At 40.3% G+C, this 14,265-nt stretch overlaps 1 protein-coding gene across 1 annotated transcript in view; it reads right to left on the reverse strand.

The window, feature by feature from the left end:
* Positions 1-2,402: 2,402 nt before the first annotated feature.
* The window catches only part of DCDC5 (doublecortin domain containing 5), an 83,860-nt gene continuing 71,997 nt past the window's right edge, over positions 2,403-14,265 (reverse strand). The window contains exon 19 of the mRNA XM_011936411.1: positions 2,403-2,555. The gene's annotated coding sequence lies outside the window, so the exon portion shown is untranslated. The remainder of the gene's footprint in view (positions 2,556-14,265) is intronic.

A 14,265-nucleotide genomic window follows, 5' to 3' on the forward strand; every position in this document is an offset into this window, starting at 1 on the left:
AAGTTATTTTTCTTCCCCTACAGTACCTTCTCCTTTTGTTTTCTCCTCTATGAACTTTCCTTTCTCTTGACATATTATCTGCTAATGTCAAAATGATTATCTGCTAATGCCTAATTTTGAAGACTACTATTTTCATTAAAAATACAGAAAAGGTACTTTTCCATGCTTCATTTTATCTGATGCTAAAAATAACTTTTTGGGGCTGAAGGGAAATATTACTATTCTCATTCCACAGATAAGAAAATAGATATGTCCCACAGGTAGTAAGAATCAAGCTAGAGTTGAAACTCTACATTTGATATTCAACGAAGGTTTAATGAGCACCTACTGTGTTCCAGGCACCATGCTGGGCTCTGGGAACAAAACAGTGGATAGCGGTCTTGAAGGGCATCTTCAGGCTCCTAGTCTAGTGTTCTTAATAATCTGATAATTTAGCCAATGACATTGACATTAATTCATAATCCAATATGTTTTTAAATATCAACATTTAATAGCTTTAAGGATGTTTCTAAATACCTTAAAAGCAGTCAGAAGACATTTTGTGCAGGATTTATAACTGAAACTACAGTAAACAGTGACTAAATTAACAGAAGTATAGTTGTAACATGACTTAGGAATAAAATCATTGGAAAGTCATCTGAACATTTGGTAACAACACCATCTTAGATAAAAGATAAATGCACTAAAAGTGCAGTAGTGGAGATAGCTGGGGGTTCCAACCCAAGGTGCCCCATTTTTCTATGGCCAAACAGCAGGGATTTCCATGGAGGCTCCATGGGTTTACCGGCCACTCCTCTGCTGAGTTTCAGTCCCCAACTGCCAGGCCTGTCAGTGTTCCCTATTATTCTCCTAACAGACAAAAGGAAAGCAGCATGTATTCCTTCTGCCTGTAACAGGAGCCAGCAAAATGGCTTTGTGATTGTGAGACATGTCAACTTAATTAGCTTTTTTTCCTTCTAGGTAATAAGGGTTTTCTCCAAGGAATGACCAAAATTAACAACACAATTTGAGGAAGTTGATATTTCCTTCTCTTTTCCCACTTAAGATTCCTAGATGCAAAAATCATACCCACAGATGCTAAGAAATCTACATGGTTTATTGTTTTTGAATATAACAAAATATTACTACAGTGAAAGTTAGAATCACTTCATCTCACCTGTATTTAGAAATCATCCATTTGAGAAGTCCCCTACACCTTAAAGATTATGGAAATGAGAAATATCTTCTCTTTTATCAGAACTTATTTGGAAAGTTCATCCATAGCTCTGTGAACCCCCAAATATTGCATGAAAAAACATTTTTTGGGCCAGGTGTGGTGACTCATGCCTGTAATCCCAGCACTTTGGGAGGCAGAGGCAGGTGGATCACCTGAGGTCAGGAGTTCAAGACCAGCCTGACCAATAAGGTGAAACCCTATCTCTACTAAAAATACAAAAATTAGCTGGGCATAGTGGCAGGCGCCTGTAGTCCCAGCTACTCAGGAGGCTGACACAGGAGAATTGCTTGAACCCGGGAGGCAGAGGTTGCAGTGAGCTGAATCGTGCCACTGCATTCCAGTCTGCGCAACAGAGTGAGACTCCATCTCAAAAAAAAAAAAAAAAAAAAAAAAAATTGCATATGTATATTTTGTGAGATTATGGTTTTCCAAAAGATTCTTAAAGGAGTATATAAACCAAATCCGCTTGAGAACTGCTTCATGATTGTCTGTCGAAGTCTCAAATGTTGTCAATTCATTTATAAGTAATTTCACATAATTTTTGGGCGTTTCTTCAAACGTGGGTTTTGAAACCAAAATGTATAATCATCTAAGATTTATTTTAAGGATATAAGATGTCTAGTTTATACTATGGCATTTCTTTCATTTGCACAATTTTGAGAAGTGTTTCTTGCCTCTGAAAAGTAGAGAGGACTATCCAAGTATAACTCCACTTAATTTGACTCCGAGGCTTGTAGTTTCTGAGCAGCTGACTGAAAGGAAATTTTATAAAGCAGATCTTCTATTCCCATTGTACTATTGTAATTTTGGTTTGTGGCTCAGGCCAAGAGTAGAAGAACCGAACCTCATGTCCCCATCATGTTGCTGTGGGGTGGGACTGATGAGTTTTATCAGTGAGCCCTTGTGGGTAGAGCTCAAAACCAAGGGTCTTCCTGCCCTCTAGGCACTTATCATTTAGTTGGGGAGACAAAACATGCATTCAATATATATGCGTTTTTTTTTCCCAATAAGCCACACTATAAACTGGAAAAATCTAGAGAATGTATACAGATTTCATTAGCATACAAAAATGTCTATGGTGAACAATGCTCTCGATTATGGTATGTCATACGATGAATTTATGGATCTATTGTCTGATTTGTCAATGTTCATTCTTCAAAATAGGCCCATTGAAAAAACAGAGTTATTTTGAAGGACAAATTTTACGACTAATTTTTTTTCTTTCATAAACTATGCAGGATTGTTATTTAGAAGATTTGCCAAAGTCTTCAGCGATGTAAATAATTGGCCTTCTTGTCACAGTCTTCTGTTTATAAGTAGATGAAGAATGTTTTCTTTCCTGTAAGGTAGAGAGAGAGGAAAAAAACTATATATAGTATATATATATGAACACACACACACACACATTTATATACACACATAGCATATATGAAGTTCAGTAGAATTTGCTATTGAAAAAAATTATCAGAATAGGTGCATTAAAGCTTGATAGGGTTTGTAAAATTTATAGAGGCATCCCCTCAAGGCCTGATGTGAGTTATGAAATCTAATTTTGTTTTCATAGCTCTGTGATAAAATTTTATCAGTGTTATAAAAGGGGTCTTTACTAAGACTGACCGGAAATCTGAACTATCTGGCCAGGCAATAAAAACACATTCCTTAGCAGCAAAGTGTCAGACAAGCAAGGTTTAACTAAAATTGATCGATAAGTCTTCCTTTTACAGTTGAGTGCATTCACTTTACCTCATAGGATAATAGTTTTTTTTAAATGGTTTTTCCATTAATATCAGACATCAGTGTTAGTAAGGAACAGGAAAGACATAAAAGAGAGAGGCATGCCATCAAGAAAGAATGTTGCAATCTTTAATGGTAGGGCACTTGTGCTATGACAAAGGCTTATGTGGGTGAGGTTTGGGGATTTTTGTTACTGATTATTACAGGTTGAACTGCATTCCTCCAAAATTCACATGTCAAAATTCTAACCCCCAGCACCTCAGGATGTGATCTGATTTGGAAATAAGATCATTGCAGATGTAATTAGGTAAGATGAAGTCACACTAGAGTAGGGTGGGTCGCTAATCCAATATCACTGCTGTCCTTTCAACAATGGGAAAATCTGAACCCAAGGACACAGGAAGAATGTCACATAAATATGAAGGCAGGGATCGAGGTGATGCTTCTACAACCCAAGAAATGCCAAAAGATTGCCAGCTTTTTTTTTTTTTTTTTTTTGAGACGGAGTCTTGCTCTGTCACCCGGCCTGGAGTGCAGTGGCCGGATCTCAGCTCACTGCAGGCTCCGCCTCCCGGGTTTACGCCATTCTCCTGCCTCAGCCTCCCAAGTAGCTGGGACTACAGGCGCCCGCCACCTCGCCCGGCTAGTTTTTTGTATTTTTTAGTAGAGATGGGGTTTCACAGTGTTAGCCAGGATGGTCTCGATCTCCTGACCTCGTGATCCGCCCGTCTCGGCCTCCCAAAGTGCTGGGATTACAGGCTTGAGCCACTGCGCCCGGCCAAGATTGCCAGCTTTTCTTAGTTTGTTCAGGTTTCTTTCATGAAATAGCTTAGACTAGGTAGCTTAGAAACAAGACAAATTTATTTCTCACAGTTCTGGAGGCTGGGAAGTCCATGATCGAGGTGTCGGCAGATTTGGTGTCTAGTGAGGGCTTGCTTCCTGGTTCATATGGTGCCTGGTTCCAATGGTGGCTTATTGCTGTGTCCTCACATAGTGGAAGAGTCATGGCAGCTCTCTTGGGCTTATTTCATAAGGGCACTAATTCCATTCATGAGGCTACTGTCCTCATGACTTCATTAGCCCCTAAGAGTCCCAGCTCTTGCTACTATCACATTGAGGATTGGGTTTCAACATATGAATTTTGGAGGGACACAAATACTCAGTCCACAGCACCAGCAAACCATCAGAATCCAAGGAGAGGTATGGCACAGATTCTTCCTCATAGCCCTTAGAAAGAATCAGTGCTGCCAACACCTTGATCTTGGACTTCTAGCCTCCAGAATTGGGAGACAATACACTTCTGTTGTTTAAGCTACCCGTCTTGTGGTACTTAATTATGGCATCTACTGTGGTCTGCTATGACTTCCAAAATTCATGTTCTGTAAACTGACTCCCCAATGCAACAATGTTGGGAAGTGGGGCATTTTGAGAGGTATTTGGGTCATGAGGGATTTACCCTCATAAATGGATTAATGCTGCTATAAAAAGGGCATGTGAGAGTGGGTTTGCTTTCTCTTTTCCTTCTACCTTTTGCCCTGTGGGGAAGCAGTAAGAAGACCCTCACCAGACACCAGTGCCTTGATTGTGATCTTGGGCTTCCCAGCCTTCAGAACTGTGAGAAATAGACTTCTGTTTTCACACCTTGGGTTGGGCATCCAAATGTAGCTTACCTTGCCTAACTCAGTTGTCATCAGGAAAGTCATCCAAATAAGCAGCAACTAAACCATAAAAACGATCACTTCAAGGCATCTAATGAACTCATTTTCAGAATTACCAAGACCACATCTAACATTTCTATTGCACTGAAAATTTACAAGGGGTTTCTAGGGGACCTAAATGGAAAACGCAGGCTTTGAGGTTAGGCAGATTTGGGTATAAATCCCAATTCTGCCACTTATTGGCTGGTGCCTTTGGCAAAGATATTTCACTTCTTCAAAGCCCAGCTTTCCCATCTGTAAAATGTAAAAGTAGTAGAAGAAATATCTACTTCATAGGGTGGTTGTGAATACTGAATGAGACAGACAACATTTATGTAAAAGTCCAATATGGTGCCTGGTACAGGTAGACACTCTAAAAATGTTAGTGTCCTTCTCTTTCTGTGTTGATGATCTCATTTGAGTCTTGTAACAAGCAACTTTCCCAAGACTGCAGGAAGGTAAGACTCAAGCCAGGGGTTTGTCTCCAAGTCCAGGAATCTCTCCCTGGAAGGAGCCACCTCCAGGCCTTGGCTACCACAAAGTCATGCTATGACCTCCCTCTGTTGCTCTGGTGAGATTTAAATTGGGCTTCTGAAGGTGAAGGTGACCCCGTATGCAGATCCTGGTGAGCACCTGTAGAAAGGACCTACTAAGCAGACAAACTTCTAGGAATCAGCTGGAAGAGAGAGAGAGAAAAAAATAAAATCATATCTTCCTAATCATGTCTTATCACTGAATTAGAATCAGACTTTTAAAACTGGATGCAACTTGAGAGGAATCTGCTCTTTTCATTTTCTAGAAGAGGATGTAGCAGCTTATATGGTCCCTCGGACAGTCAGCATCAAGTTGGATGATCTCATGAATCCCAGTCCAATGTTCCTTCCATTCTAATTAGTGTCCTGAATACCCGCAATGTCAGCTCAAGAATGGAAGAACCAGAGTAGATCCAAAGATACGTAAAATAGTCTCAGAATAAGCCTTTGTCATTGAAGAGAAATGTGGCTTTAGTGGAATCAAGATGCTTCCTAACTCTGATTCTTATACCAAGACAAGGTGAAGGTGGATTTCAAAATGGTGCTATAACTGCAACGTAGTAGAGGGGGAGGGGTACATCAGTGCTCTCTCATACCTGCTTTTTTTTTTTTTTTTGGATATGGAGTCTCATTCTGTTGCCCAGGCTGAAGTGCAGTGGTGTGATCTCGGCTCACTGCAGCCTCCGCCTCCCGGGTTCCAGCGATTCTCCTGCCTCAGCCTCCCGAGTAGCTGGGATTACAAGTGCCCACCACCACACCCAGCTAATTTTTGTATTTTTAGTAGATATGGGGTTTCACCATGTTGGCCAGGCTGGTCTTAAACTCCTGACCTCAGGTGATTTGCCCACCTTGGCCTCCCAAAGTGCTAGGATTACAGCATGAGCCACCAGGCCCAGCCCATACCTCCTCTTTAGAGAGGGTAAAGTTTGCTCATCTGGGCCTGTAGCACCCAGGAGCTCCTGAAAGAGCTCGTGGCAGTTTCAGAGTAGACAGAGGATATGAGAAGCAGTGACTCTTGTTTGGAAATCTTCTAAATTGGCTGACTCCCATTTACATGCTGTTTCTGGCAGCAGAGATCAGTCTGGGTCACCTCTATGCCACTGAGTAAATATGCTCAAAATTATTACTATTTCAGACAAATGTTTAACTGTTCTCAGATTATCTATGACACCCTAGGCCAAAGTCACAGCAATCTAACCTGGGAGTGAGTTTACTTTACTTTGTGATTTATGGAATGAGAATTCTGGGTGCTCTGTGGGACTAATTTAATACGAAACATTCAGATGTCTGTCTTATAATGCCATTCATCTTTCCTTAGCCTGCCTGCACCAGGGAGCATGTGGTTCAGAGAGCAGCCTCTCCCTTCTCAGCTACAAATCATCACGCTTGTGAAAGGGGGTGACAAGTCTTCCCTTCTAAGCCAGTCTGCCTGCAACCGAGGGTCTGTCTGGGCTCTGATGGAAGAAAAGTGTTTTCCACTCTAACAGGCTGTTGGAGTGTTTTGAAAGTACAGTTGGCAAAGTAGTATTCCTAGTCAACATTGCTTTGGTTTGCCTTTTGGTGAAGGGAATTTAGTCAGTCTATACTGTCTTATCAACAAATGTAGATTTGTTTTATAAGAAAGCAGTGTGATGTTCTATGGATTGACATAATGCATGTGAGAAGAAAGTTCTATGAAAATCTAAACTCTCATTCAGTGTAGTACTTATATTTGAAAAGCAGGTATTTCAATGCATGGCTAAAAAGGAACAAAAATAAAACTTTTTAAACCAACAAGTGACCCTAAATCTCGCATTCATCCAACAAATATTCATGAATACCTGCTATGTAGTAAGGGCTATTCAGGTACTGGGGACACAATTCTGAACATTCTGCTTTCAAGGAGTTTGCAGACCAATGAGAGAAAGGTCAGCGACATTCACAGTGGTAAGTCCTATAGGTGTGAGCAACAGGTACAGGGGGAGCACATGGAAGAAAGTTCCCCACACAGTCATATTAAATGACATGCGAAAGCTGCAGGAAGAAAATGTTCAGAATCATGGAAATAAGAGAGAATATACAATCTTGGGGAATGGGGGAAAGTTTAGAATGGGTGGAGTGGAGAACTCTGTGAGCAAAGGGCTGAGAACCCAGACTGCAGAGCCAGGGGAACTCCAGATTCCAAAGGCCTTTGGGCACATGGGAAGGGGTTTGAACTTCATTTTGATGGCAACAGGGGCACTTAAGCTCTTTAAGTGAGGAAGTGACATGATATGATTCTTATTCTAGAAAGATCATTCTGGCTACAACTTTGACAAAGAATTTGATAGAAGCAAGGCCCTGGGGGGTGGTGTGCAATGAATAGTTGGAAAATTATCTCAGTGAGTGGTGGCAATGGTCTGAAGTCAGATAGGGTAAGTAAACAACTTTGAAGTATTTACAAAAATCCTATAAATGAATCCCATTTTACTCATATTAACATTTGTATGCTTGTGCAAATGAAAATCAACCTCTGCCATCAAGTCATTTCCTGAGCGAGGTAGAGTCCTATTGACCCTGGTATGTGCTGCTGCTGCAGTGCCCCTATTGCTGGTGAAAACTCCCTGAGAAGTCTCTTGAAGACATAGCTTTGGTTAAATGTATAGATATGGCCCATATCAACCTTCCCATGGGAGCTAGGTGTTATCTAATGGATAACACTGCTCCATGGGTGTCCTAGAGAATAACAAGGATTTACAACTCAAAACACAGCAGACCACTGTCACACTCAGTGAACAGAACTCATATTTTAACATTAGGAAAGCTGTTAGCAAGTCTGGCCTTTGAGAGTGGGGTAGGAGGAGAGAGAGTAATAAAAATAAAAATTCACAATGGGATTTATCCTATCAAAATGACTACATTAAACGAGAGGCAAGGAAAGGTCTGATAAAAAGGGTTTGACACTGGGATTGATTTGAAAAAATTTCCTGAATGCCAATCAGAGAGTGTCTTGAATTTTACCAATCTTTGCAACATCCACTTCTTTAGACAGACTTGATTATGTTCAGAAGTGTTACTTAAGATCTCAAATGGTATTAATCCTGATACTGTCATCAAAGTCACAGATTCTAACCTCAATTTTGTGTCAGCTGCTTAGAAAATAACATCAAGGTCACTCCACCAAAGTCAGTTTTAAGTGCATACCCAAGGGCAGGCCTCTCACTGACTGATTAGGAATAGTGACAGCCTAGCTGATCCTATCACTAATTTCTTCCTCAGTGAAGGGAGAAAAGAACCATAACAATGGCAGAAATACATGTCTATGCTAACAATGCTATGTTCACAGCTTCCTAAGGAGAGATCAGTCCACACTGTTCCTTATGTAGGGAAACTGTGCTTTGCGTCATGTGTCCCTGACATCCTAATCTAAAGGAATGAGTAAAAGCCATCCATTCAATCTTCTGTTAGAAGACACAAAGAAAGTAGTTCAGATGGTACAGTGACGCTGAAGCCAAAATAAATATAAAGAGAAGGCAGGAAAAAATATAAACAGAAGCCATGAAGCAACAGAAGCCATGAGTAGGCAGGTGCCATATCTTAGTGTACAACAGAAGAGCCCTCGGAGAAGTAGAAAGTTCACCTGAGGACCAAGAAGCACAGAGAAACAGGGAAGTCAAGAACAGGAATGGCAGACTACTGGGGTGGCCACTGGGACCCAGATAGGCATGCGTCTTGAACAGAGGCCACCGTGAAGCCTGTTTGCTGGGCTTTCCTGTGCTTCATCACTTCCTTGTTAATCCTCCCAACAAACCTCCATCACCAGTGGTAAACTGAGTGAGTGTCTGTAACTTGAACAAGCCTAACTTAATACACAATGTCTAGTCCAAAATTCACATTTGTTCTCTTTACTGGCTTCCCACTGCACTATCTATCTACCTATCTCCCTCTCTCTCTCTCTGTATTTTATATAGCACTTATATTATTCCAGCTTGATATATATATATCAAGCACTGATATTATTTCTGTGACCTTTAAAATAGCAAGATTTTATCAGCACTGAAGGCAGTTTAATTAACATGGGGAGCTTCAGCACCTCAAACCCACTCGTTTCGCCTTCCAATATCTGGGTCCTAGTTATAATCTCTGGGTGGTTAGTTCTGACTCAATATTATTTCCATCATTTCTTAAGGGAATTATGGTGATAAAACATGAGTACACTTAGTGTATTAAGTATACTTAGACACACACATACATATATATATATATACACACACACATATACACATACATACACACACACACACACACACACACACATACATATATATAGATTGCAGTGGGAAGCCAGTAAAGAGAACTAATGTGAATGTTGGACTAGACATTGCGTATTACATTAAGCTTGTTCAAGTTATATATATAAAGTGCACTTTTATATATATATAATCTCCCAACTCCTTAGCACTACCTACAAAGCCCTCACAATCAAGCCCATGCATGCCCCTTCAAGCTCATCTTGTGCCTGTTACTCCAACATTCTAGGCCTATCCAAGCAGTCACAACTATTACATTCACCTTTGCATGCCCAGCAACCAGAACAGTCCTAGTGTGTGTGTGAGTGAGAATTAGTTCTTTTAAGAAAAGTAGCCGTGAAGTACTTGAAATACAGCCAGTCTGAATGGAGATGTGCTGTAAGTATAAAATACACACAGGATATGGAGACCTTAGAACAATAACAAACAAGGAAATATGCCTCAATAATTTTACATTGATGATATGTTGAAATGCTAATATTTTGGATATATTGAATTGAATAAAATATAGTATGAAAATGTATTTCACACATTTCTTTTAACTTTTCTAAAAATGTGGCTACTAGAAAATTTCAAATTACCCATGTGGCTCCTGTGATCTTTCTGTTAGACAGTGGCTACTTTAGACCTTCCTTTGGTAGCTTGACCGTGCCACGCTCTTTCCTGATTCTCACCTCTGCCTGTTCCTTACCACAACCCTCACTCTGCTTGTTTTCATTTGGAATGGCTGATTCATTCTTGTCTTTTAGCTTAACTGTCACTTCCTTATATAAGGCTTTATTTTTATTTATTTATTTATTTATTTTGAGACGGAGTCTTGCTCTGTTGCCCGGGCTGGAGTGCAGTGGCCAGATCTCAGCTCACTGCAAGCTCCGCCTCCCGGGTCCACGCCATTCTCCTGCCTCAGCCTCCGGAGTAGCTGGGACTACAGGCGCCCGCCACCTCGCCTGGCTAGTTTTTTTGTATTTTTAGTAGAGACGGGGTTTCACCGTGTTAGCCAGGATGGTCTCGATCTCCTGACCTCGTGATCCGCCCGTCTCGGCCTCCCAAAGTGCTGGGATTACAGGCTTGAGCCACCGCGCCCGGCCTTATATAAGGCTTTAAACATGCCACTCATTAAGTATGTCACCCCTACCTCCCCTCCAGTTATTCTCTAACTGAACTTGGTTTCTTTCATAAGACTTAACACAATGTGTAACTATTTATTACACATAATTATTTTATGTGGGTATTTAACTTCTAAATGCCTCTCCTCGCCAACACACAGCATGAGCCCCACAGGGACAGGGATCACATCTGTCACATTTACCTTTGCATAACCAGCACCTAGAACAGTGAGTGCCTGAATATATATATACACATATATTTTTTTCATATATATATATATATATTCATGCATGTACCATGTATATACCAGCTGATCTCTCTCTCTCTCTCTCTTCTGCATATATATACACACACACAGTTTTAACATTGGGAAAGCTGTTAGCCGGGCTGGCTTAGAGAGTGGAGTAGTAGAAGAGAGACTAATAAAAATCAAAATCCACAGTGGGACTTATCCTATCAAAATGACTACACTAAACAAGAGGCAAGGAAAAATTTAAACTTTTATATTTGTATATAAAAATGTACAAATATATAAAAATGTGTGTGTGTGTGCAGAGAGAGAGAAAAGAGACAGAGAGAGAGAGAGAGAAACAAACGTATATACATGAATTAGGTGTTAGAAAAACTAATTTTCTTTGTATTCTCTGTTTTCCAAGGAAAGTGTCTGTCTTCTAAGTAAAGTGTCTGTCTCTCAAGCTATAAGGATTTCATTGATGTGGCAAGAGAACTACCTTGAAAATTCATTTTTCTAAGATAATTTGTTACTGAACTGAAATAATATCCTGTGGATTTTCACACTCTTGGGTGAGCCTGCCAAGGATGCAGGTGCTCAGACTTCCATGTTGACTAGACTTGGGGCAAATAGAAAAGAGAGGTTCAAGTAACTCCTTCACAGGAGAAAAAGCAATGATGGAAAATAGAAATCCTGTCCTTGTTCCAAAGCTCTCCTTTGTACATATAAAAATGTATAAGAAAACTCCAGGAAGCTGGTTATTTTCCCCACCCTCAAAAGTACTCTGCTCCATGATATATGTACTACAGCACTGATATTCTTCCTGTGACCTTTAAAATAGCAAGATTTTATCAGCATCGAAGGCAGCTTAATGAACATGGGAAGCTTCAGCACCTGAAACTCACTTGTTTAGCCTTCCAATGTCTGGGTCCTAGTTAAAATCTCTGGGTGGTTATTTCTGACTCAAGAACATTTCCATCATTTCTTAAGGGAACTGTGATGAGAAAACATGAGGCTATTTAGACTCAAACACTCACATACAAAGTAAATGTTTCACTGTCTTCATAGCCCCTGAATACAGACTTCGTTCTTAAAACTGGTACTTATCACTTGGGCCATGCCCTGCTTATAATAAACAGTGCTGTCCCTGGCAGGCCCGAAACTCTTGGCAAAGTTTTTTACACTGTGGTCATGATGGCGCTTCTTCCCAGGTGCTTGTTAAAATGCAGATTCCTTATACCACCTCAGGCATACAGATTATAACCAGTGCTGGGACCAAGCCTGGAAATCTGTATTTTATCTAGCACACCAGGTGTTTCTGGTGCACACTCAAATTTGAGAATCATATTAAGGAAGTATCTCTTGCCAATACACAAATCGTTCCAGGAAACAGTTTTTACTTTTTAAATGAAAGATGGGATTTAAAGACTCTTAGAGGAGAAAGGCCAGGAAGACCGGAAAAGGCCAAGAGGCAGGAAAAGGCCAAGAGGCCAAGAGGGAGGAGGGAAGAGGGAGAAAAAGTAATGGAAATGAGAACAATATAATCAGATTTTAGATTTTTAGAGGCACTAACCTAGGAGCCCTGGGAAGTTCCCTCTTCTCCTCCACCTCTCTCCAGCATAGTCGCTGAGTAAAGGACAGTGCCCTTCAGGAAATTTCCTTTAAAACACAGCTTCCAGTGGTGGCACCAGAGATGACCACCCAGCTGCCTCAGTTGGTCTGACAGAGCTGACATTCCTGAGTATGTGCACCTGAGCTAAAACGCTAATATCAGTTTCCAATGTTGAAATTACTGCTCTAGGACTGACAAGCTAGGACCTGATAGGTCCAACAGCTCGACTGAAGCTTGTATCTGCCTGCAAGCCCACAGAGGGATACCACAGTGAGCAACAGCACATCCAATTCAGAATCACCATTTTACTTGCCATAGATATAGAATTTCTCATCACCTTTCTTCCTCTCTCCAACCCAGTTGCATCATGGGCATATACATTTCCTCTGTTATATATTTCTGTTTATACATTTGGTACAGGGTGACAGCCTATGGATAGTAGTTTCATAATCCAGACTCGTCGAATTAGAAAATGCTATAGCTGGCAGCAGGCACCCACTGAATACCTACAGTTGCACAGTCCATTTACTTTCATCAGCTTTCTCCTGAGTGGTCTTTGTTGATCTTGCTTTATAGTTGCTTATGGCCACTCAGCCCCAAACCATACCATTTATGCAGAATTCTAATTTATTGTGTTGAGAACAAACCTGTTACTCTTTTTTTCTACTTACTTGGCCTCATGGAGGGGACAAGGGGTTGAGATATATTCAAAGCCAGGAGGGAACCAGAACCAGTGGTTCAACAGAAACAATTGAGAATCACCAGAGTCTAAATTTCCCGTAACTGGGGACATTTGCATCTGATTTTGTGATGTACTGGAATAATGCAGATTTGTGTGTTTTGATCATTCGCTTCAAAAAGATTAAAAAAAAAAAAATGCTGCCATGGTGAATCACAAATCTCTCAATGGCACTCAGCACACCTGGGCTATTATTGAAGGTTAGCTCACAAATGCTGCAACAGCCATGAGCCACAATTTCTAAGTGAGTCTCTGACAAAAGAGAGCACATTTATATTTATCCTTCTGCTGTCATTTGATTGTTGCTTTGTTTTTTTAATTAGAAAAACAATATTTAGTTATGATAAACAAGGAAAAAAACAGAGATTTAGGGTTATTGCCCTTCAAAGCTACCTTTGCATTTTGAATCATTACTAATATATCCTGTTTTACAAAGCTGACATAAGCATCCAGATAAAATGCTTCTTATTTATAAATACTGTTAGTTATTCTCAGAAAGACTGCCAGACTTTCAGGCATATTGCTTTTAGTTTACTTGCTTAGAAACATGCAACTTTACCCTAACAGTTAATCAGGCCACAAAAGTTAGAGAGGTGGGCAGAAAAATTCAGTTCTCCTGAGGAAAATCCCAAATGCTTCTACACTGTTGATTAACATCTGGATCACCTTAAGGGTGTTTGTGAACCAGCAGGAAATAAATTTTTGGAGAAGGCCATGGACTTAGGGATGGTTGCTTTAGTATTTAATAATAAATCGTTTTCAGTTGATAGAAAAATACTGAAATCTGACTTATATATATGAGGCTGATTCAAATTTGATAAACATGTTCCCAAAGGAAATTACTGCATTTATTAAAACCCTAGAATGGCTGAACAGAATTGCAATGGTCTTATCCTACAGTCCTTGCTGAAGGTAGAGAAACTGCTCCACAGTCCACCTTTCAGCCAACCAAAGAGGAAGGTCAAGAGTAAGGAAAGAGCAGGGCTGTTTTTAGTCTAAGCTAAAAGTGGCTATGAACTACCAAGATACCCAGGGCTAGCTGTCGTCTACAAAGTAAGTGTTGCTGCCTTGCTGGTAAAATGTGATGTGTTGATGACTGTTACATTACATCTAAAATCCCATTTACT

Source organism: Colobus angolensis, unplaced genomic scaffold (genome assembly GCF_000951035.1).
Source record: "Colobus angolensis palliatus isolate OR3802 unplaced genomic scaffold, Cang.pa_1.0 Scaffold152, whole genome shotgun sequence".
NCBI lineage: Eukaryota > Metazoa > Chordata > Mammalia > Primates > Cercopithecidae > Colobus > Colobus angolensis.